This window comes from Hyla sarda, unplaced genomic scaffold, assembly GCF_029499605.1.
Source record: "Hyla sarda isolate aHylSar1 unplaced genomic scaffold, aHylSar1.hap1 scaffold_913, whole genome shotgun sequence".
Taxonomy (NCBI): Eukaryota; Metazoa; Chordata; class Amphibia; order Anura; family Hylidae; genus Hyla; species Hyla sarda.
This window is the reverse complement of record NW_026610942.1, coordinates 124,552-145,356: the sequence shown is the minus strand read 5'-3', so window position 1 is coordinate 145,356 and position 20,805 is coordinate 124,552. Positions and strand designations below refer to the sequence as shown.

At 46.7% G+C, this 20,805-nt stretch overlaps 9 non-coding genes and 2 pseudogenes across 9 annotated transcripts; all 11 read left to right on the top strand.

The window, feature by feature from the left end:
- The first annotated feature begins 114 nt into the window (after positions 1 to 114).
- LOC130349425 (U2 spliceosomal RNA) lies at positions 115 to 305 on the top strand. Its single transcript, XR_008886750.1, has one exon. It is a non-coding gene; the product is annotated as a U2 spliceosomal RNA (small nuclear RNA).
- Positions 306 to 2,396: 2,091 nt separating this feature from the next.
- LOC130349424 (U2 spliceosomal RNA) lies at positions 2,397 to 2,587 on the top strand. Its single transcript, XR_008886749.1, has one exon. It is a non-coding gene; the product is annotated as a U2 spliceosomal RNA (small nuclear RNA).
- A 2,089-nt stretch (positions 2,588 to 4,676) lies between these two features.
- On the top strand, positions 4,677 to 4,867 carry LOC130349423 (U2 spliceosomal RNA). The gene has a single exon (XR_008886748.1). It is a non-coding gene; the product is annotated as a U2 spliceosomal RNA (small nuclear RNA).
- A 2,092-nt stretch (positions 4,868 to 6,959) lies between these two features.
- Positions 6,960 to 7,119, top strand: LOC130349377 (U2 spliceosomal RNA; annotated as a pseudogene).
- Positions 7,120 to 7,804: 685 nt separating this feature from the next.
- Positions 7,805 to 7,987, top strand: LOC130349369 (U2 spliceosomal RNA). The gene has a single exon (XR_008886708.1). It is a non-coding gene; the product is annotated as a U2 spliceosomal RNA (small nuclear RNA).
- Positions 7,988 to 10,072: 2,085 nt separating this feature from the next.
- LOC130349422 (U2 spliceosomal RNA) lies at positions 10,073 to 10,263 on the top strand. The gene has a single exon (XR_008886747.1). It is a non-coding gene; the product is annotated as a U2 spliceosomal RNA (small nuclear RNA).
- Positions 10,264 to 12,345: 2,082 nt separating this feature from the next.
- Positions 12,346 to 12,536, top strand: LOC130349421 (U2 spliceosomal RNA). The gene has a single exon (XR_008886746.1). It is a non-coding gene; the product is annotated as a U2 spliceosomal RNA (small nuclear RNA).
- Positions 12,537 to 14,622: 2,086 nt separating this feature from the next.
- On the top strand, positions 14,623 to 14,813 carry LOC130349420 (U2 spliceosomal RNA). Its single transcript, XR_008886745.1, has one exon. It is a non-coding gene; the product is annotated as a U2 spliceosomal RNA (small nuclear RNA).
- A 2,094-nt stretch (positions 14,814 to 16,907) lies between these two features.
- On the top strand, positions 16,908 to 17,067 carry LOC130349376 (U2 spliceosomal RNA; annotated as a pseudogene).
- A 685-nt stretch (positions 17,068 to 17,752) lies between these two features.
- Positions 17,753 to 17,935, top strand: LOC130349368 (U2 spliceosomal RNA). Its single transcript, XR_008886707.1, has one exon. It is a non-coding gene; the product is annotated as a U2 spliceosomal RNA (small nuclear RNA).
- A 2,087-nt stretch (positions 17,936 to 20,022) lies between these two features.
- Positions 20,023 to 20,213, top strand: LOC130349419 (U2 spliceosomal RNA). Its single transcript, XR_008886744.1, has one exon. It is a non-coding gene; the product is annotated as a U2 spliceosomal RNA (small nuclear RNA).
- Positions 20,214 to 20,805: the final 592 nt, after the last annotated feature.

The window sequence follows — 20,805 nt, the reverse complement described above, 5'->3', positions numbered from 1 at the left end:
TTGACTGCCCCCCAGCCCAGAGTGTGCATGGAAAATTGTCTGGCAGCCTCCCTGACAGCAAGCAGTGATAGTGCCCATGAAGGGGACCTTGTTGGGCCCGCCCCTTTCACGGTTATCGCTTCTCGGCCTTTTGGCTAAGATCAAGTGTAGTATCTGTTCTTATCAGTTTAATATCTGATACGTCCCCTATCTGGGGACCATATATTAAATGGATTTTTGAGAACGGGGGCCGATTTCGAAGCTTGCTTCCGTCGCCCTATGCATTGACCCGATATGGCAGTATCTTCGGGTACAGTGCACCACCCCCTTACAGGGTTAAAAAGAAAGATTCCTACTTTCATTGCTACCTGCTTGCTGGCTAGCCAGCTAGCCAGCCCTGTGGGCCTTGCTGCTGCTGCAGCCAAAAAACAAAAGGTGGTGCTGCTGCTGCTTCTGCTGCTTCTGCTTCTGCTTGTGTCTGGCCCCTGTTGGAGTGTCCAGGCACAGGACTTCTGCTGCTGCTGACTAAATGGCCTCCTTAATTGGATCATTTGAGTAGCCAGCACACCTGTGCAGGTAGGGCATGACATGATAGGCAGCTGCCTTGATAGCGGGTGGGTGCTGAATGTTCCTAATTGACAAAATAAGATTAATGCTTATGAAGAAATATAAAATCTCATCCCTTCCCCAATATCGCGCCACACCCCTACCCCTTAATTCCCTGGTTGAACTTGATGGACATATGTCTTTTTTCGACCGTACTAACTATGTAACTATGTAACATAACATGGGGGGGGGGTCTCCTGGCTGTTCACACAGGTGTGTCATTGCTGTACATTGACCATGCATTGCTTCTGTGGTATTGCAAAGGCAAAGACAAATGCTTCCAGCCATCCATTGCACTAATGGATTGGTCATCAGCTGGCTGTCTATGTCCCGCATCAATATAGACCAAAGTACAGAGGGTTAGGCTATGCTATTGTGCACCTACCTGATGCATCAGAAGGTGCGAGGCCCTTGCTAAATTCTGTGCACAGACTTTGAGATCTATGCTTTAGACTGTATCTAAACCTGCTCCAACATGGACTGACATTCTGGCCTACTTTCAGCCGATGCGACTTGTCTGTCGCTGAACAGTCGCTTTTTATGTATTCAGCACCTATGTATAATGTTGTAAAAATGCTCTAGAAGCTAAAGTCGCAGAAATGTCACACATATTTGGCCTGCAACTTTCTGTGCGACAAATTCAGACAGGAAAAATCAGTATAAATCCTTAGAAAATTATCCCCCAGTGTCTCCATCTGCTGGCGGTATTGAATAAGCATTGCTGCACTGATGGGGTATGCATTAGACGAAAAAAAAGAAGAAAAAGAAGAATAATACGCCCAGAAAAGAGGCAAAAAGGAGAAAAACGTAAAAAAACGTGAAAAAAAAGTAAGAGGAAGAGAAGGGAAAAAAAGGTGGAAATGGGTTTAAAAGTGATTTCGGCGGAGAAATATATATATATATATATATATATATATATATATATATATATATATATATGCGCACACACACACATAGATATAAACGTATTCTCCGTTGAGATATTGCAGCCGCTGCTGTGTCCAGGCCCAGGAGCCTTAGCACTGTGCTGTGATGTCACTCAATACCACTGACATCACTAGGTGTAAACAACATCTCTCCTTTGCTGTGTATGTGACTATGGAGCTGTTTGGTGATGTCGTCTATTACGGCCTTCATAGAAGCAACAGGAGATTGTTGCATCCATCTTGAACCCTCAGAACTACAGTGCTATGATGTCACTCACTTCCACAGGCCTTGCAGAGTGTAAACAACAACAACCCAGCTTTGTTGTGTATGTAACCATAGGGATTTGTGATGTCACCTAGAACCTTCACAGCAGCGACAGCTTTATGAGGAGCATCAGCACTGCTCTGCCTGAGCAGAACCATCACCGCCATAGGTTGTCAAATAACCCGGATTTAACCCACACAGGTAAGTCCAATGGGGTGCAGGCATGTCCTCTATGCTTACAGCTTCCCGTGGGTGTTGGTTTGATACCGTTTGGGGACAGCCAAGGAGGCATCTGCAGGCAACAAAGGTAGGTGTGTGCTTGTGTGTGTGTTTCCTATGCAGATCCTAAGCCCAGTGTCATATGCAAGTAGGAGGAGTAAGAAGGGTTCCTGGCAAATCCGGGTTATGGATTGCATTTAAAAAGGCCCCGTGGGAGTGCAATGGGCCCCTGTCTTGCTGCTTAGCAATAATGGTATGGGTTTAGGTTCTGCTGTGTGTACTGGTGGTTGACTGCCCCCCAGCCCAGAGTGTGCATGGAAAATTGTCTGGCAGCCTCCCTGACAGCAAGCAGTGATAGTGCCCATGAAGGGGACCTTGTTGGGCCCGCCCCTTTCACGGTTATCGCTTCTCGGCCTTTTGGCTAAGATCAAGTGTAGTATCTGTTCTTATCAGTTTAATATCTGATACGTCCCCTATCTGGGGACCATATATTAAATGGATTTTTGAGAACGGGGGCCGATTTCGAAGCTTGCTTCCGTCGCCCTATGCATTGACCCGATATGGCAGTATCTTCGGGTACAGTGCACCACCCCCTTACAGGGTTAAAAAGAAAGATTCCTACTTTCATTGCTACCTGCTTGCTGGCTAGCCAGCTAGCCAGCCCTGTGGGCCTTGCTGCTGCTGCAGCCAAAAAACAAAAGGTGGTGGTGCTGCTGCTGCTTCTGCTGCTTCTGCTTCTGCTTGTGTCTGGCCCCTGTTGGAGCGTCCAGGCACAGGACTTCTGCTGCTGCTGACTAAATGGCCTCCTTAATTGGATCATTTGAGTAGCCAGCACACCTGTGCAGGTAGGGCATGACATGATAGGCAGCTGCCTTGATAGCGGGTGGGTGCTGAATGTTCCTAATTGACAAAATAAGATTAATGCTTATGAAGAAATATAAAATCTCATCCCTTCCCCAATATCGCGCCACACCCCTACCCCTTAATTCCCTGGTTGAACTTGATGGACATATGTCTTTTTTCGACCGTACTAACTATGTAACTATGTAACATAACATGGGGGGGGGGGTCTCCTGGCTGTTCACACAGGTGTGTCATTGCTGTACATTGACCATGCATTGCTTCTGTGGTATTGCAAAGGCAAAGACAAATGCTTCCAGCCATCCATTGCACTAATGGATTGGTCATCAGCTGGCTGTCTATGTCCCGCATCAATATAGACCAAAGTACAGAGGGTTAGGCTATGCTATTGTGCACCTACCTGATGCATCAGAAGGTGCGAGGCCCTTGCTAAATTCTGTGCACAGACTTTGAGATCTATGCTTTAGACTGTATCTAAACCTGCTCCAACATGGACTGACATTCTGGCCTACTTTCAGCCGATGCGACTTGTCTGTCGCTGAACAGTCGCTTTTTATGTATTCAGCACCTATGTATAATGTTGTAAAAATGCTCTAGAAGCTAAAGTCGCAGAAATGTCACACATATTTGGCCTGCAACTTTCTGTGCGACAAATTCAGACAGGAAAAATCAGTATAAATCCTTAGAAAATTATCCCCCAGTGTCTCCATCTGCTGGCGGTATTGAATAAGCATTGCTGCACTGATGGGGTATGCATTAGACGAAAAAAAAGAAGAAAAAGAAGAATAATACGCCCAGAAAAGAGGCGAAAAGGAGAAAAACGTAAAAAAACGTGAAAAAAAAGTAAGAGGAAGAGAAGGGAAAAAAAGGTGGAAATGGGTTTAAAAGTGATTTCGGCGGAGAAATATATATATATATATATATATATATATATATATATATATATATGCGCACACACACACATAGATATAAACGTATTCTCCGTTGAGATATTGCAGCCGCTGCTGTGTCCAGGCCCAGGAGCCTTAGCACTGTGCTGTGATGTCACTCAATACCACTGACATCACTAGGTGTAAACAACATCTCTCCTTTGCTGTGTATGTGACTATGGAGCTGTTTGGTGATGTCGTCTATTACGGCCTTCATAGAAGCAACAGGAGATTGTTGCATCCATCTTGAACCCTCAGAACTACAGTGCTATGATGTCACTCACTTCCACAGGCCTTGCAGAGTGTAAACAACAACAACCCAGCTTTGTTGTGTATGTAACCATAGGGATTTGTGATGTCACCTAGAACCTTCACAGCAGCGACAGCTTTATGAGGAGCATCAGCACTGCTCTGCCTGAGCAGAACCATCACCGCCATAGGTTGTCAAATAACCCGGATTTAACCCACACAGGTAAGTCCAATGGGGTGCAGGCATGTCCTCTATGCTTACAGCTTCCCGTGGGTGTTGGTTTGATACCGTTTGGGGACAGCCAAGGAGGCATCTGCAGGCAACAAAGGTAGGTGTGTGCTTGTGTGTGTGTTTCCTATGCAGATCCTAAGCCCAGTGTCACATGCAAGTAGGAGGAGTAAGAAGGGTTCCTGGCAAATCCGGGTTATGGATTGCATTTAAAAAGGCCCCGTGGGAGTGCAATGGGCCCCTGTCTTGCTGCTTAGCAATAATGGTATGGGTTTAGGTTCTGCTGTGTGTACTGGTGGTTGACTGCCCCCCAGCCCAGAGTGTGCATGGAAAATTGTCTGGCAGCCTCCCTGACAGCAAGCAGTGATAGTGCCCATGAAGGGGACCTTGTTGGGCCCGCCCCTTTCACGGTTATCGCTTCTCGGCCTTTTGGCTAAGATCAAGTGTAGTATCTGTTCTTATCAGTTTAATATCTGATACGTCCCCTATCTGGGGACCATATATTAAATGGATTTTTGAGAACGGGGGCCGATTTCGAAGCTTGCTTCCGTCGCCCTATGCATTGACCCGATATGGCAGTATCTTCGGGTACAGTGCACCACCCCCTTACAGGGTTAAAAAGAAAGATTCCTACTTTCATTGCTACCTGCTTGCTGGCTAGCCAGCTAGCCAGCCCTGTGGGCCTTGCTGCTGCTGCAGCCAAAAAACAAAAGGTGGTGCTGCTGCTGCTTCTGCTGCTTCTGCTTCTGCTTGTGTCTGGCCCCTGTTGGAGCGTCCAGGCACAGGACTTCTGCTGCTGCTGACTAAATGGCCTCCTTAATTGGATCATTTGAGTAGCCAGCACACCTGTGCAGGTAGGGCATGACATGATAGGCAGCTGCCTTGATAGCGGGTGGGTGCTGAATGTTCCTAATTGACAAAATAAGATTAATGCTTATGAAGAAATATAAAATCTCATCCCTTCCCCAATATCGCGCCACACCCCTACCCCTTAATTCCCTGGTTGAACTTGATGGACATATGTCTTTTTTCGACCGTACTAACTATGTAACTATGTAACATAACATGGGGGGGGGGGTCTCCTGGCTGTTCACACAGGTGTGTCATTGCTGTACATTGACCATGCATTGCTTCTGTGGTATTGCAAAGGCAAAGACAAATGCTTCCAGCCATCCATTGCACTAATGGATTGGTCATCAGCTGGCTGTCTATGTCCCGCATCAATATAGACCAAAGTACAGAGGGTTAGGCTATGCTATTGTGCACCTACCTGATGCATCAGAAGGTGCGAGGCCCTTGCTAAATTCTGTGCACAGACTTTGAGATCTATGCTTTAGACTGTATCTAAACCTGCTCCAACATGGACTGACATTCTGGCCTACTTTCAGCCGATGCGACTTGTCTGTCGCTGAACAGTCGCTTTTTATGTATTCAGCACCTATGTATAATGTTGTAAAAATGCTCTAGAAGCTAAAGTCGCAGAAATGTCACACATATTTGGCCTGCAACTTTCTGTGCGACAAATTCAGACAGGAAAAATCAGTATAAATCCTTAGAAAATTATCCCCCAGTGTCTCCATCTGCTGGCGGTATTGAATAAGCATTGCTGCACTGATGGGGTATGCATTAGACGAAAAAAAAGAAGAAAAAGAAGAATAATACGCCCAGAAAAGAGGCGAAAAGGAGAAAAACGTAAAAAAACGTGAAAAAAAAGTAAGAGGAAGAGAAGGGAAAAAAAGGTGGAAATGGGTTTAAAAGTGATTTCGGCGGAGAAATATATATATATATATATATATATATATATATATATATATATATATATATGCGCACACACACACATAGATATAAACGTATTCTCCGTTGAGATATTGCAGCCGCTGCTGTGTCCAGGCCCAGGAGCCTTAGCACTGTGCTGTGATGTCACTCAATACCACTGACATCACTAGGTGTAAACAACATCTCTCCTTTGCTGTGTATGTGACTATGGAGCTGTTTGGTGATGTCGTCTATTACGGCCTTCATAGAAGCAACAGGAGATTGTTGCATCCATCTTGAACCCTCAGAACTACAGTGCTATGATGTCACTCACTTCCACAGGCCTTGCAGAGTGTAAACAACAACAACCCAGCTTTGTTGTGTATGTAACCATAGGGATTTGTGATGTCACCTAGAACCTTCACAGCAGCGACAGCTTTATGAGGAGCATCAGCACTGCTCTGCCTGAGCAGAACCATCACCGCCATAGGTTGTCAAATAACCCGGATTTAACCCACACAGGTAAGTCCAATGGGGTGCAGGCATGTCCTCTATGCTTACAGCTTCCCGTGGGTGTTGGTTTGATACCGTTTGGGGACAGCCAAGGAGGCATCTGCAGGCAACAAAGGTAGGTGTGTGCTTGTGTGTGTGTTTCCTATGCAGATCCTAAGCCCAGTGTCACATGCAAGTAGGAGGAGTAAGAAGGGTTCCTGGCAAATCCGGGTTATGGATTGCATTTAAAAAAGCCCCGTGGGAGTGCAATGGGCCCCTGTCTTGCTGCTTAGCAATAATGGTATGGGTTTAGGTTCTGCTGTGTGTACTGGTGGTTGACTGCCCCCCAGCCCAGAGTGTGCATGGAAAATTGTCTGGCAGCCTCCCTGACAGCAAGCAGTGATAGTGCCCATGAAGGGGACCTTGTTGGGCCCGCCCCTTTCACGGTTATCGCTTCTCGGCCTTTTGGCTAAGATCAAGTGTAGTATCTGTTCTTATCAGTTTTCATGCTGGTGGGGATGGGTGCTGCATGGAGGATGCAGGTGTACCAGGGCTTTCCGGGGCTGGTTCTGAGGAATCAGCTCGACGGCTGCCCCGATGTGACCTGTTCCCTCCGGGTCTCGCCATGAGGCTGAGAGGGTCTAGAGCCGAGGTACTTTTGTGCCTCGGGGAGTGGTGACCCCGAGGTGCCGAAACTCACTGGGAGAATAGGCTCACTGAGTTGAAGCACGGGCACCATAATCTCTTCACCTTGTGGCACTCACCTCTTGATTCCCGGCCTTCTGGCTAGGATCAGAGAAATTTTTATAGATCCGGCCGGATGTCCGGGCAGTATATCTGCACACATTCACTTATTTATTTATTTTTTGTCTCACTGTGTCACTTTTTGCGTGTTGTGTGTTCACAGGATTTGTCAGGATGCGGTAGCCCTTTTGGGTGTCCCTCCTGGCGGTCTAGGGGAGGTGTGTGTGGCCATTAGGTTCCGCACCTCCCTGCAAACACCCCGGGTACTCCTGCTTCGCAGGGTACCTACCGTAATCGGCTCTGCGGGCAGATACCTTGGCTAACGCCAAGGGGGATGCCGGGAGCATTTGTGGTCCCCTAGTAGCTTCGGCGAAAAGGGACATCGAACCTGGAACCTCGCAGGTACCTTTTGGTCCGGAGGCGAAGGGTAAGGTTTGTTGGGGGGCCTCTCTCCTATCGGAGAAGGGCTTGCGATAGACCGCATCCTTTGTGCACGTTTTTTTAGTGTAACACGTTTGCACTTTTTCTTGCACTTTGGGTGAATCGAAAGCACGTTCCTCGGCTTTAGATAAAAAAAAAATCTGTTCTTATCAGTTTAATATCTGATACGTCCCCTATCTGGGGACCATATATTAAATGGATTTTTGAGAACGGGGGCCGATTTCGAAGCTTGCTTCCGTCGCCCTATGCATTGACCCGATATGGCAGTATCTTCGGGTACAGTGCACCACCCCCTTACAGGGTTAAAAAGAAAGATTCCTACTTTCATTGCTACCTGCTTGCTGGCTAGCCAGCTAGCCAGCCCTGTGGGCCTTGCTGCTGCTGCAGCCAAAAAACAAAAGGTGGTGCTGCTGCTGCTTCTGCTGCTTCTGCTTCTGCTTGTGTCTGGCCCCTGTTGGAGCGTCCAGGCACAGGACTTCTGCTGCTGCTGACTAAATGGCCTCCTTAATTGGATCATTTGAGTAGCCAGCACACCTGTGCAGGTAGGGCATGACATGATAGGCAGCTGCCTTGATAGCGGGTGGGTGCTGAATGTTCCTAATTGACAAAATAAGATTAATGCTTATGAAGAAATATAAAATCTCATCCCTTCCCCAATATCGCGCCACACCCCTACCCCTTAATTCCCTGGTTGAACTTGATGGACATATGTCTTTTTTCGACCGTACTAACTATGTAACTATGTAACATAACATGGGGGGGGGGGGTCTCCTGGCTGTTCACACAGGTGTGTCATTGCTGTACATTGACCATGCATTGCTTCTGTGGTATTGCAAAGGCAAAGACAAATGCTTCCAGCCATCCATTGCACTAATGGATTGGTCATCAGCTGGCTGTCTATGTCCCGCATCAATATAGACCAAAGTACAGAGGGTTAGGCTATGCTATTGTGCACCTACCTGATGCATCAGAAGGTGCGAGGCCCTTGCTAAATTCTGTGCACAGACTTTGAGATCTATGCTTTAGACTGTATCTAAACCTGCTCCAACATGGACTGACATTCTGGCCTACTTTCAGCCGATGCGACTTGTCTGTCGCTGAACAGTCGCTTTTTATGTATTCAGCACCTATGTATAATGTTGTAAAAATGCTCTAGAAGCTAAAGTCGCAGAAATGTCACACATATTTGGCCTGCAACTTTCTGTGCGACAAATTCAGACAGGAAAAATCAGTATAAATCCTTAGAAAATTATCCCCCAGTGTCTCCATCTGCTGGCGGTATTGAATAAGCATTGCTGCACTGATGGGGTATGCATTAGACGAAAAAAAAGAAGAAAAAGAAGAATAATACGCCCAGAAAAGAGGCGAAAAGGAGAAAAACGTAAAAAAACGTGAAAAAAAAGTAAGAGGAAGAGAAGGGAAAAAAAGGTGGAAATGGGTTTAAAAGTGATTTCGGCGGAGAAATATATATATATATATATATATATATATATATATATATATATGCGCACACACACACATAGATATAAACGTATTCTCCGTTGAGATATTGCAGCCGCTGCTGTGTCCAGGCCCAGGAGCCTTAGCACTGTGCTGTGATGTCACTCAATACCACTGACATCACTAGGTGTAAACAACATCTCTCCTTTGCTGTGTATGTGACTATGGAGCTGTTTGGTGATGTCGTCTATTACGGCCTTCATAGAAGCAACAGGAGATTGTTGCATCCATCTTGAACCCTCAGAACTACAGTGCTATGATGTCACTCACTTCCACAGGCCTTGCAGAGTGTAAACAACAACAACCCAGCTTTGTTGTGTATGTAACCATAGGGATTTGTGATGTCACCTAGAACCTTCACAGCAGCGACAGCTTTATGAGGAGCATCAGCACTGCTCTGCCTGAGCAGAACCATCACCGCCATAGGTTGTCAAATAACCCGGATTTAACCCACACAGGTAAGTCCAATGGGGTGCAGGCATGTCCTCTATGCTTACAGCTTCCCGTGGGTGTTGGTTTGATACCGTTTGGGGACAGCCAAGGAGGCATCTGCAGGCAACAAAGGTAGGTGTGTGCTTGTGTGTGTGTTTCCTATGCAGATCCTAAGCCCAGTGTCACATGCAAGTAGGAGGAGTAAGAAGGGTTCCTGGCAAATCCGGGTTATGGATTGCATTTAAAAAGGCCCCGTGGGAGTGCAATGGGCCCCTGTCTTGCTGCTTAGCAATAATGGTATGGGTTTAGGTTCTGCTGTGTGTACTGGTGGTTGACTGCCCCCCAGCCCAGAGTGTGCATGGAAAATTGTCTGGCAGCCTCCCTGACAGCAAGCAGTGATAGTGCCCATGAAGGGGACCTTGTTGGGCCCGCCCCTTTCACGGTTATCGCTTCTCGGCCTTTTGGCTAAGATCAAGTGTAGTATCTGTTCTTATCAGTTTAATATCTGATACGTCCCCTATCTGGGGACCATATATTAAATGGATTTTTGAGAACGGGGGCCGATTTCGAAGCTTGCTTCCGTCGCCCTATGCATTGACCCGATATGGCAGTATCTTCGGGTACAGTGCACCACCCCCTTACAGGGTTAAAAAGAAAGATTCCTACTTTCATTGCTACCTGCTTGCTGGCTAGCCAGCTAGCCAGCCCTGTGGGCCTTGCTGCTGCTGCAGCCAAAAAACAAAAGGTGGTGCTGCTGCTGCTTCTGCTGCTTCTGCTTGTGTCTGGCCCCTGTTGGAGCGTCCAGGCACAGGACTTCTGCTGCTGCTGACTAAATGGCCTCCTTAATTGGATCATTTGAGTAGCCAGCACACCTGTGCAGGTAGGGCATGACATGATAGGCAGCTGCCTTGATAGCGGGTGGGTGCTGAATGTTCCTAATTGACAAAATAAGATTAATGCTTATGAAGAAATATAAAATCTCATCCCTTCCCCAATATCGCGCCACACCCCTACCCCTTAATTCCCTGGTTGAACTTGATGGACATATGTCTTTTTTCGACCGTACTAACTATGTAACTATGTAACATAACATGGGGGGGGGGGTCTCCTGGCTGTTCACACAGGTGTGTCATTGCTGTACATTGACCATGCATTGCTTCTGTGGTATTGCAAAGGCAAAGACAAATGCTTCCAGCCATCCATTGCACTAATGGATTGGTCATCAGCTGGCTGTCTATGTCCCGCATCAATATAGACCAAAGTACAGAGGGTTAGGCTATGCTATTGTGCACCTACCTGATGCATCAGAAGGTGCGAGGCCCTTGCTAAATTCTGTGCACAGACTTTGAGATCTATGCTTTAGACTGTATCTAAACCTGCTCCAACATGGACTGACATTCTGGCCTACTTTCAGCCGATGCGACTTGTCTGTCGCTGAACAGTCGCTTTTTATGTATTCAGCACCTATGTATAATGTTGTAAAAATGCTCTAGAAGCTAAAGTCGCAGAAATGTCACACATATTTGGCCTGCAACTTTCTGTGCGACAAATTCAGACAGGAAAAATCAGTATAAATCCTTAGAAAATTATCCCCCAGTGTCTCCATCTGCTGGCGGTATTGAATAAGCATTGCTGCACTGATGGGGTATGCATTAGACGAAAAAAAAGAAGAAAAAGAAGAATAATACGCCCAGAAAAGAGGCGAAAAGGAGAAAAACGTAAAAAAACGTGAAAAAAAAGTAAGAGGAAGAGAAGGGAAAAAAAGGTGGAAATGGGTTTAAAAGTGATTTCGGCGGAGAAATATATATATATATATATATATATATATATATATATATATATATATGCGCACACACACACATAGATATAAACGTATTCTCCGTTGAGATATTGCAGCCGCTGCTGTGTCCAGGCCCAGGAGCCTTAGCACTGTGCTGTGATGTCACTCAATACCACTGACATCACTAGGTGTAAACAACATCTCTCCTTTGCTGTGTATGTGACTATGGAGCTGTTTGGTGATGTCGTCTATTATGGCCTTCATAGAAGCAACAGGAGATTGTTGCATCCATCTAGAACCCTCAGAACTACAGTGCTATGATGTCACTCACTTCCACAGGCCTTGCAGAGTGTAAACAACAACAACCCAGCTTTGTTGTGTATGTAACCATAGGGATTTGTGATGTCACCTAGAACCTTCACAGCAGCGACAGCTTTATGAGGAGCATCAGCACTGCTCTGCCTGAGCAGAACCATCACCGCCATAGGTTGTCAAATAACCCGGATTTAACCCACACAGGTAAGTCCAATGGGGTGCAGGCATGTCCTCTATGCTTACAGCTTCCCGTGGGTGTTGGTTTGATACCGTTTGGGGACAGCCAAGGAGGCATCTGCAGGCAACAAAGGTAGGTGTGTGCTTGTGTGTGTGTTTCCTATGCAGATCCTAAGCCCAGTGTCACATGCAAGTAGGAGGAGTAAGAAGGGTTCCTGGCAAATCCGGGTTATGGATTGCATTTAAAAAGGCCCCGTGGGAGTGCAATGGGCCCCTGTCTTGCTGCTTAGCAATAATGGTATGGGTTTAGGTTCTGCTGTGTGTACTGGTGGTTGACTGCCCCCCAGCCCAGAGTGTGCATGGAAAATTGTCTGGCAGCCTCCCTGACAGCAAGCAGTGATAGTGCCCATGAAGGGGACCTTGTTGGGCCCGCCCCTTTCACGGTTATCGCTTCTCGGCCTTTTGGCTAAGATCAAGTGTAGTATCTGTTCTTATCAGTTTAATATCTGATACGTCCCCTATCTGGGGACCATATATTAAATGGATTTTTGAGAACGGGGGCCGATTTCGAAGCTTGCTTCCGTCGCCCTATGCATTGACCCGATATGGCAGTATCTTCGGGTACAGTGCACCACCCCCTTACAGGGTTAAAAAGAAAGATTCCTACTTTCATTGCTACCTGCTTGCTGGCTAGCCAGCTAGCCAGCCCTGTGGGCCTTGCTGCTGCTGCAGCCAAAAAACAAAAGGTGGTGCTGCTGCTGCTTCTGCTGCTTCTGCTTCTGCTTGTGTCTGGCCCCTGTTGGAGCGTCCAGGCACAGGACTTCTGCTGCTGCTGACTAAATGGCCTCCTTAATTGGATCATTTGAGTAGCCAGCACACCTGTGCAGGTAGGGCATGACATGATAGGCAGCTGCCTTGATAGCGGGTGGGTGCTGAATGTTCCTAATTGACAAAATAAGATTAATGCTTATGAAGAAATATAAAATCTCATCCCTTCCCCAATATCGCGCCACACCCCTACCCCTTAATTCCCTGGTTGAACTTGATGGACATATGTCTTTTTTCGACCGTACTAACTATGTAACTATGTAACATAACATGGGGGGGGGGGGGTCTCCTGGCTGTTCACACAGGTGTGTCATTGCTGTACATTGACCATGCATTGCTTCTGTGGTATTGCAAAGGCAAAGACAAATGCTTCCAGCCATCCATTGCACTAATGGATTGGTCATCAGCTGGCTGTCTATGTCCCGCATCAATATAGACCAAAGTACAGAGGGTTAGGCTATGCTATTGTGCACCTACCTGATGCATCAGAAGGTGCGAGGCCCTTGCTAAATTCTGTGCACAGACTTTGAGATCTATGCTTTAGACTGTATCTAAACCTGCTCCAACATGGACTGACATTCTGGCCTACTTTCAGCCGATGCGACTTGTCTGTCGCTGAACAGTCGCTTTTTATGTATTCAGCACCTATGTATAATGTTGTAAAAATGCTCTAGAAGCTAAAGTCGCAGAAATGTCACACATATTTGGCCTGCAACTTTCTGTGCGACAAATTCAGACAGGAAAAATCAGTATAAATCCTTAGAAAATTATCCCCCAGTGTCTCCATCTGCTGGCGGTATTGAATAAGCATTGCTGCACTGATGGGGTATGCATTAGACGAAAAAAAAGAAGAAAAAGAAGAATAATACGCCCAGAAAAGAGGCGAAAAGGAGAAAAACGTAAAAAAACGTGAAAAAAAAGTAAGAGGAAGAGAAGGGAAAAAAAGGTGGAAATGGGTTTAAAAGTGATTTCGGCGGAGAAATATATATATATATATATATATATATATATATATATATATATGCGCACACACACACATAGATATAAACGTATTCTCCGTTGAGATATTGCAGCCGCTGCTGTGTCCAGGCCCAGGAGCCTTAGCACTGTGCTGTGATGTCACTCAATACCACTGACATCACTAGGTGTAAACAACATCTCTCCTTTGCTGTGTATGTGACTATGGAGCTGTTTGGTGATGTCGTCTATTACGGCCTTCATAGAAGCAACAGGAGATTGTTGCATCCATCTTGAACCCTCAGAACTACAGTGCTATGATGTCACTCACTTCCACAGGCCTTGCAGAGTGTAAACAACAACAACCCAGCTTTGTTGTGTATGTAACCATAGGGATTTGTGATGTCACCTAGAACCTTCACAGCAGCGACAGCTTTATGAGGAGCATCAGCACTGCTCTGCCTGAGCAGAACCATCACCGCCATAGGTTGTCAAATAACCCGGATTTAACCCACACAGGTAAGTCCAATGGGGTGCAGGCATGTCCTCTATGCTTACAGCTTCCCGTGGGTGTTGGTTTGATACCGTTTGGGGACAGCCAAGGAGGCATCTGCAGGCAACAAAGGTAGGTGTGTGCTTGTGTGTGTGTTTCCTATGCAGATCCTAAGCCCAGTGTCACATGCAAGTAGGAGGAGTAAGAAGGGTTCCTGGCAAATCCGGGTTATGGATTGCATTTAAAAAGGCCCCGTGGGAGTGCAATGGGCCCCTGTCTTGCTGCTTAGCAATAATGGTATGGGTTTAGGTTCTGCTGTGTGTACTGGTGGTTGACTGCCCCCCAGCCCAGAGTGTGCATGGAAAATTGTCTGGCAGCCTCCCTGACAGCAAGCAGTGATAGTGCCCATGAAGGGGACCTTGTTGGGCCCGCCCCTTTCACGGTTATCGCTTCTCGGCCTTTTGGCTAAGATCAAGTGTAGTATCTGTTCTTATCAGTTTAATATCTGATACGTCCCCTATCTGGGGACCATATATTAAATGGATTTTTGAGAACGGGGGCCGATTTCGAAGCTTGCTTCCGTCGCCCTATGCATTGACCCGATATGGCAGTATCTTCGGGTACAGTGCACCACCCCCTTACAGGGTTAAAAAGAAAGATTCCTACTTTCATTGCTACCTGCTTGCTGGCTAGCCAGCTAGCCAGCCCTGTGGGCCTTGCTGCTGCTGCAGCCAAAAAACAAAAGGTGGTGCTGCTGCTGCTTCTGCTGCTTCTGCTTCTGCTTGTGTCTGGCCCCTGTTGGAGCGTCCAGGCACAGGACTTCTGCTGCTGCTGACTAAATGGCCTCCTTAATTGGATCATTTGAGTAGCCAGCACACCTGTGCAGGTAGGGCATGACATGATAGGCAGCTGCCTTGATAGCGGGTGGGTGCTGAATGTTCCTAATTGACAAAATAAGATTAATGCTTATGAAGAAATATAAAATCTCATCCCTTCCCCAATATCGCGCCACACCCCTACCCCTTAATTCCCTGGTTGAACTTGATGGACATATGTCTTTTTTCGACCGTACTAACTATGTAACTATGTAACATAACATGGGGGGGGGGGTCTCCTGGCTGTTCACACAGGTGTGTCATTGCTGTACATTGACCATGCATTGCTTCTGTGGTATTGCAAAGGCAAAGACAAATGCTTCCAGCCATCCATTGCACTAATGGATTGGTCATCAGCTGGCTGTCTATGTCCCGCATCAATATAGACCAAAGTACAGAGGGTTAGGCTATGCTATTGTGCACCTACCTGATGCATCAGAAGGTGCGAGGCCCTTGCTAAATTCTGTGCACAGACTTTGAGATCTATGCTTTAGACTGTATCTAAACCTGCTCCAACATGGACTGACATTCTGGCCTACTTTCAGCCGATGCGACTTGTCTGTCGCTGAACAGTCGCTTTTTATGTATTCAGCACCTATGTATAATGTTGTAAAAATGCTCTAGAAGCTAAAGTCGCAGAAATGTCACACATATTTGGCCTGCAACTTTCTGTGCGACAAATTCAGACAGGAAAAATCAGTATAAATCCTTAGAAAATTATCCCCCAGTGTCTCCATCTGCTGGCGGTATTGAATAAGCATTGCTGCACTGATGGGGTATGCATTAGACGAAAAAAAAGAAGAAAAAGAAGAATAATACGCCCAGAAAAGAGGCGAAAAGGAGAAAAACGTAAAAAAACGTGAAAAAAAAGTAAGAGGAAGAGAAGGGAAAAAAAGGTGGAAATGGGTTTAAAAGTGATTTCGGCGGAGAAATATATATATATATATATATATATATATATATATATATATATATATATATATGCGCACACACACACATAGATATAAACGTATTCTCCGTTGAGATATTGCAGCCGCTGCTGTGTCCAGGCCCAGGAGCCTTAGCACTGTGCTGTGATGTCACTCAATACCACTGACATCACTAGGTGTAAACAACATCTCTCCTTTGCTGTGTATGTGACTATGGAGCTGTTTGGTGATGTCGTCTATTACGGCCTTCATAGAAGCAACAGGAGATTGTTGCATCCATCTTGAACCCTCAGAACTACAGTGCTATGATGTCACTCACTTCCACAGGCCTTGCAGAGTGTAAACAACAACAACCCAGCTTTGTTGTGTATGTAACCATAGGGATTTGTGATGTCACCTAGAACCTTCACAGCAGCGACAGCTTTATGAGGAGCATCAGCACTGCTCTGCCTGAGCAGAACCATCACCGCCATAGGTTGTCAAATAACCCGGATTTAACCCACACAGGTAAGTCCAATGGGGTGCAGGCATGTCCTCTATGCTTACAGCTTCCCGTGGGTGTTGGTTTGATACCGTTTGGGGACAGCCAAGGAGGCATCTGCAGGCAACAAAGGTAGGTGTGTGCTTGTGTGTGTGTTTCCTATGCAGATCCTAAGCCCAGTGTCACATGCAAGTAGGAGGAGTAAGAAGGGTTCCTGGCAAATCCGGGTTATGGATTGCATTTAAAAAAGCCCCGTGGGAGTGCAATGGGCCCCTGTCTTGCTGCTTAGCAATAATGGTATGGGTTTAGGTTCTGCTGTGTGTACTGGTGGTTGACTGCCCCCCAGCCCAGAGTGTGCATGGAAAATTGTCTGGCAGCCTCCCTGACAGCAAGCAGTGATAGTGCCCATGAAGGGGACCTTGTTGGGCCCGCCCCTTTCACGGTTATCGCTTCTCGGCCTTTTGGCTAAGATCAAGTGTAGTATCTGTTCTTATCAGTTTTCATGCTGGTGGGGATGGGTGCTGCATGGAGGATGCAGGTGTACCAGGGCTTTCCGGGGCTGGTTCTGAGGAATCAGCTCGACGGCTGCCCCGATGTGACCTGTTCCCTCCGGGTCTCGCCATGAGGCTGAGAGGGTCTAGAGCCGAGGTACTTTTGTGCCTCGGGGAGTGGTGACCCCGAGGTGCCGAAACTCACTGGGAGAATAGGCTCACTGAGTTGAAGCACGGGCACCATAATCTCTTCACCTTGTGGCACTCACCTCTTGATTCCCGGCCTTCTGGCTAGGATCAGAGAAATTTTTATAGATCCGGCCGGATGTCCGGGCAGTATATCTGCACACATTCACTTATTTATTTATTTTTTGTCTCACTGTGTCACTTTTTGCGTGTTGTGTGTTCACAGGATTTGTCAGGATGCGGTAGCCCTTTTGGGTGTCCCTCCTGGCGGTCTAGGGGAGGTGTGTGTGGCCATTAGGTTCCGCACCTCCCTGCAAACACCCCGGGTACTCCTGCTTCGCAGGGTACCTACCGTAATCGGCTCTGCGGGCAGATACCTTGGCTAACGCCAAGGGGGATGCCGGGAGCATTTGTGGTCCCCTAGTAGCTTCGGCGAAAAGGGACATCGAACCTGGAACCTCGCAGGTACCTTTTGGTCCGGAGGCGAAGGGTAAGGTTTGTTGGGGGGCCTCTCTCCTATCGGAGAAGGGCTTGCGATAGACCGCATCCTTTGTGCACGTTTTTTTAGTGTAACACGTTTGCACTTTTTCTTGCACTTTGGGTGAATCGAAAGCACGTTCCTCGGCTTTAGATAAAAAAAAAATCTGTTCTTATCAGTTTAATATCTGATACGTCCCCTATCTGGGGACCATATATTAAATGGATTTTTGAGAACGGGGGCCGATTTCGAAGCTTGCTTCCGTCGCCCTATGCATTGACCCGATATGGCAGTATCTTCGGGTACAGTGCACCACCCCCTTACAGGGTTAAAAAGAAAGATTCCTACTTTCATTGCTACCTGCTTGCTGGCTAGCCAGCTAGCCAGCCCTGTGGGCCTTGCTGCTGCTGCAGCCAAAAAACAAAAGGTGGTGCTGCTGCTGCTTCTGCTGCTTCTGCTTCTGCTTGTGTCTGGCCCCTGTTGGAGCGTCCAGGCACAGGACTTCTGCTGCTGCTGACTAAATGGCCTCCTTAATTGGATCATTTGAGTAGCCAGCACACCTGTGCAGGTAGGGCATGACATGATAGGCAGCTGCCTTGATAGCGGGTGGGTGCTGAATGTTCCTAATTGACAAAATAAGATTAATGCTTATGAAGAAATATAAAATCTCATCCCTTCCCCAATATCGCGCCACACCCCTACCCCTTAATTCCCTGGTTGAACTTGATGGACATATGTCTTTTTTCGACCGTACTAACTATGTAACTATGTAACATAACATGGGGGGGGGGGGTCTCCTGGCTGTTCACACAGGTGTGTCATTGCTGTACATTGACCATGCATTGCTTCTGTGGTATTGCAAAGGCAAAGACAAATGCTTCCAGCCATCCATTGCACTAATGGATTGGTCATCAGCTGGCTGTCTATGTCCCGCATCAATATAGACCAAAGTACAGAGGGTTAGGCTATGCTATTGTGCACCTACCTGATGCATCAGAAGGTGCGAGGCCCTTGCTAAATTCTGTGCACAGACTTTGAGATCTATGCTTTAGACTGTATCTAAACCTGCTCCAACATGGACTGACATTCTGGCCTACTTTCAGCCGATGCGACTTGTCTGTCGCTGAACAGTCGCTTTTTATGTATTCAGCACCTATGTATAATGTTGTAAAAATGCTCTAGAAGCTAAAGTCGCAGAAATGTCACACATATTTGGCCTGCAACTTTCTGTGCGACAAATTCAGACAGGAAAAATCAGTATAAATCCTTAGAAAATTATCCCCCAGTGTCTCCATCTGCTGGCGGTATTGAATAAGCATTGCTGCACTGATGGGGTATGCATTAGACGAAAAAAAAGAAGAAAAAGAAGAATAATACGCCCAGAAAAGAGGCGAAAAGGAGAAAAACGTAAAAAAACGTGAAAAAAAAGTAAGAGGAAGAGAAGGGAAAAAAAGGTGGAAATGGGTTTAAAAGTGATTTCGGCGGAGAAATATATATATATATATATATATATATATATATATATATATATATGCGCACACACACACATAGATATAAACGTATTCTCCGTTGAGATATTGCAGCCGCTGCTGTGTCCAGGCCCAGGAGCCTTAGCACTGTGCTGTGATGTCACTCAATACCACTGACATCACTAGGTGTAAACAACATCTCTCCTTTGCTGTGTATGTGACTATGGAGCTGTTTGGTGATGTCGTCTATTACGGCCTTCATAGAAGCAACAGGAGATTGTTGCATCCATCTTGAACCCTCAGAACTACAGTGCTATGATGTCACTCACTTCCACAGGCCTTGCAGAGTGTAAACAACAACAACCCAGCTTTGTTGTGTATGTAACCATAGGGATTTGTGATGTCACCTAGAACCTTCACAGCAGCGACAGCTTTATGAGGAGCATCAGCACTGCTCTGCCTGAGCAGAACCATCACCGCCATAGGTTGTCAAATAACCCGGATTTAACCCACACAGGTAAGTCCAATGGGGTGCAGGCATGTCCTCTATGCTTACAGCTTCCCGTGGGTGTTGGTTTGATACCGTTTGGGGACAGCCAAGGAGGCATCTGCAGGCAACAAAGGTAGGTGTGTGCTTGTGTGTGTGTTTCCTATGCAGATCCTAAGCCCAGTGTCACATGCAAGTAGGAGGAGTAAGAAGGGTTCCTGGCAAATCCGGGTTATGGATTGCATTTAAAAAGGCCCCGTGGGAGTGCAATGGGCCCCTGTCTTGCTGCTTAGCAATAATGGTATGGGTTTAGGTTCTGCTGTGTGTACTGGTGGTTGACTGCCCCCCAGCCCAGAGTGTGCATGGAAAATTGTCTGGCAGCCTCCCTGACAGCAAGCAGTGATAGTGCCCATGAAGGGGACCTTGTTGGGCCCGCCCCTTTCACGGTTATCGCTTCTCGGCCTTTTGGCTAAGATCAAGTGTAGTATCTGTTCTTATCAGTTTAATATCTGATACGTCCCCTATCTGGGGACCATATATTAAATGGATTTTTGAGAACGGGGGCCGATTTCGAAGCTTGCTTCCGTCGCCCTATGCATTGACCCGATATGGCAGTATCTTCGGGTACAGTGCACCACCCCCTTACAGGGTTAAAAAGAAAGATTCCTACTTTCATTGCTACCTGCTTGCTGGCTAGCCAGCTAGCCAGCCCTGTGGGCCTTGCTGCTGCTGCAGCCAAAAAACAAAAGGTGGTGCTGCTGCTGCTTCTGCTGCTTCTGCTTGTGTCTGGCCCCTGTTGGAGCGTCCAGGCACAGGACTTCTGCTGCTGCTGACTAAATGGCCTCCTTAATTGGATCATTTGAGTAGCCAGCACACCTGTGCAGGTAGGGCATGACATGATAGGCAGCTGCCTTGATAGCGGGTGGGTGCTGAATGTTCCTAATTGACAAAATAAGATTAATGCTTATGAAGAAATATAAAATCTCATCCCTTCCCCAATATCGCGCCACACCCCTACCCCTTAATTCCCTGGTTGAACTTGATGGACATATGTCTTTTTTCGACCGTACTAACTATGTAACTATGTAACATAACATGGGGGGGGGGTCTCCTGGCTGTTCACACAGGTGTGTCATTGCTGTACATTGACCATGCATTGCTTCTGTGGTATTGCAAAGGCAAAGACAAATGCTTCCAGCCATCCATTGCACTAATGGATTGGTCATCAGCTG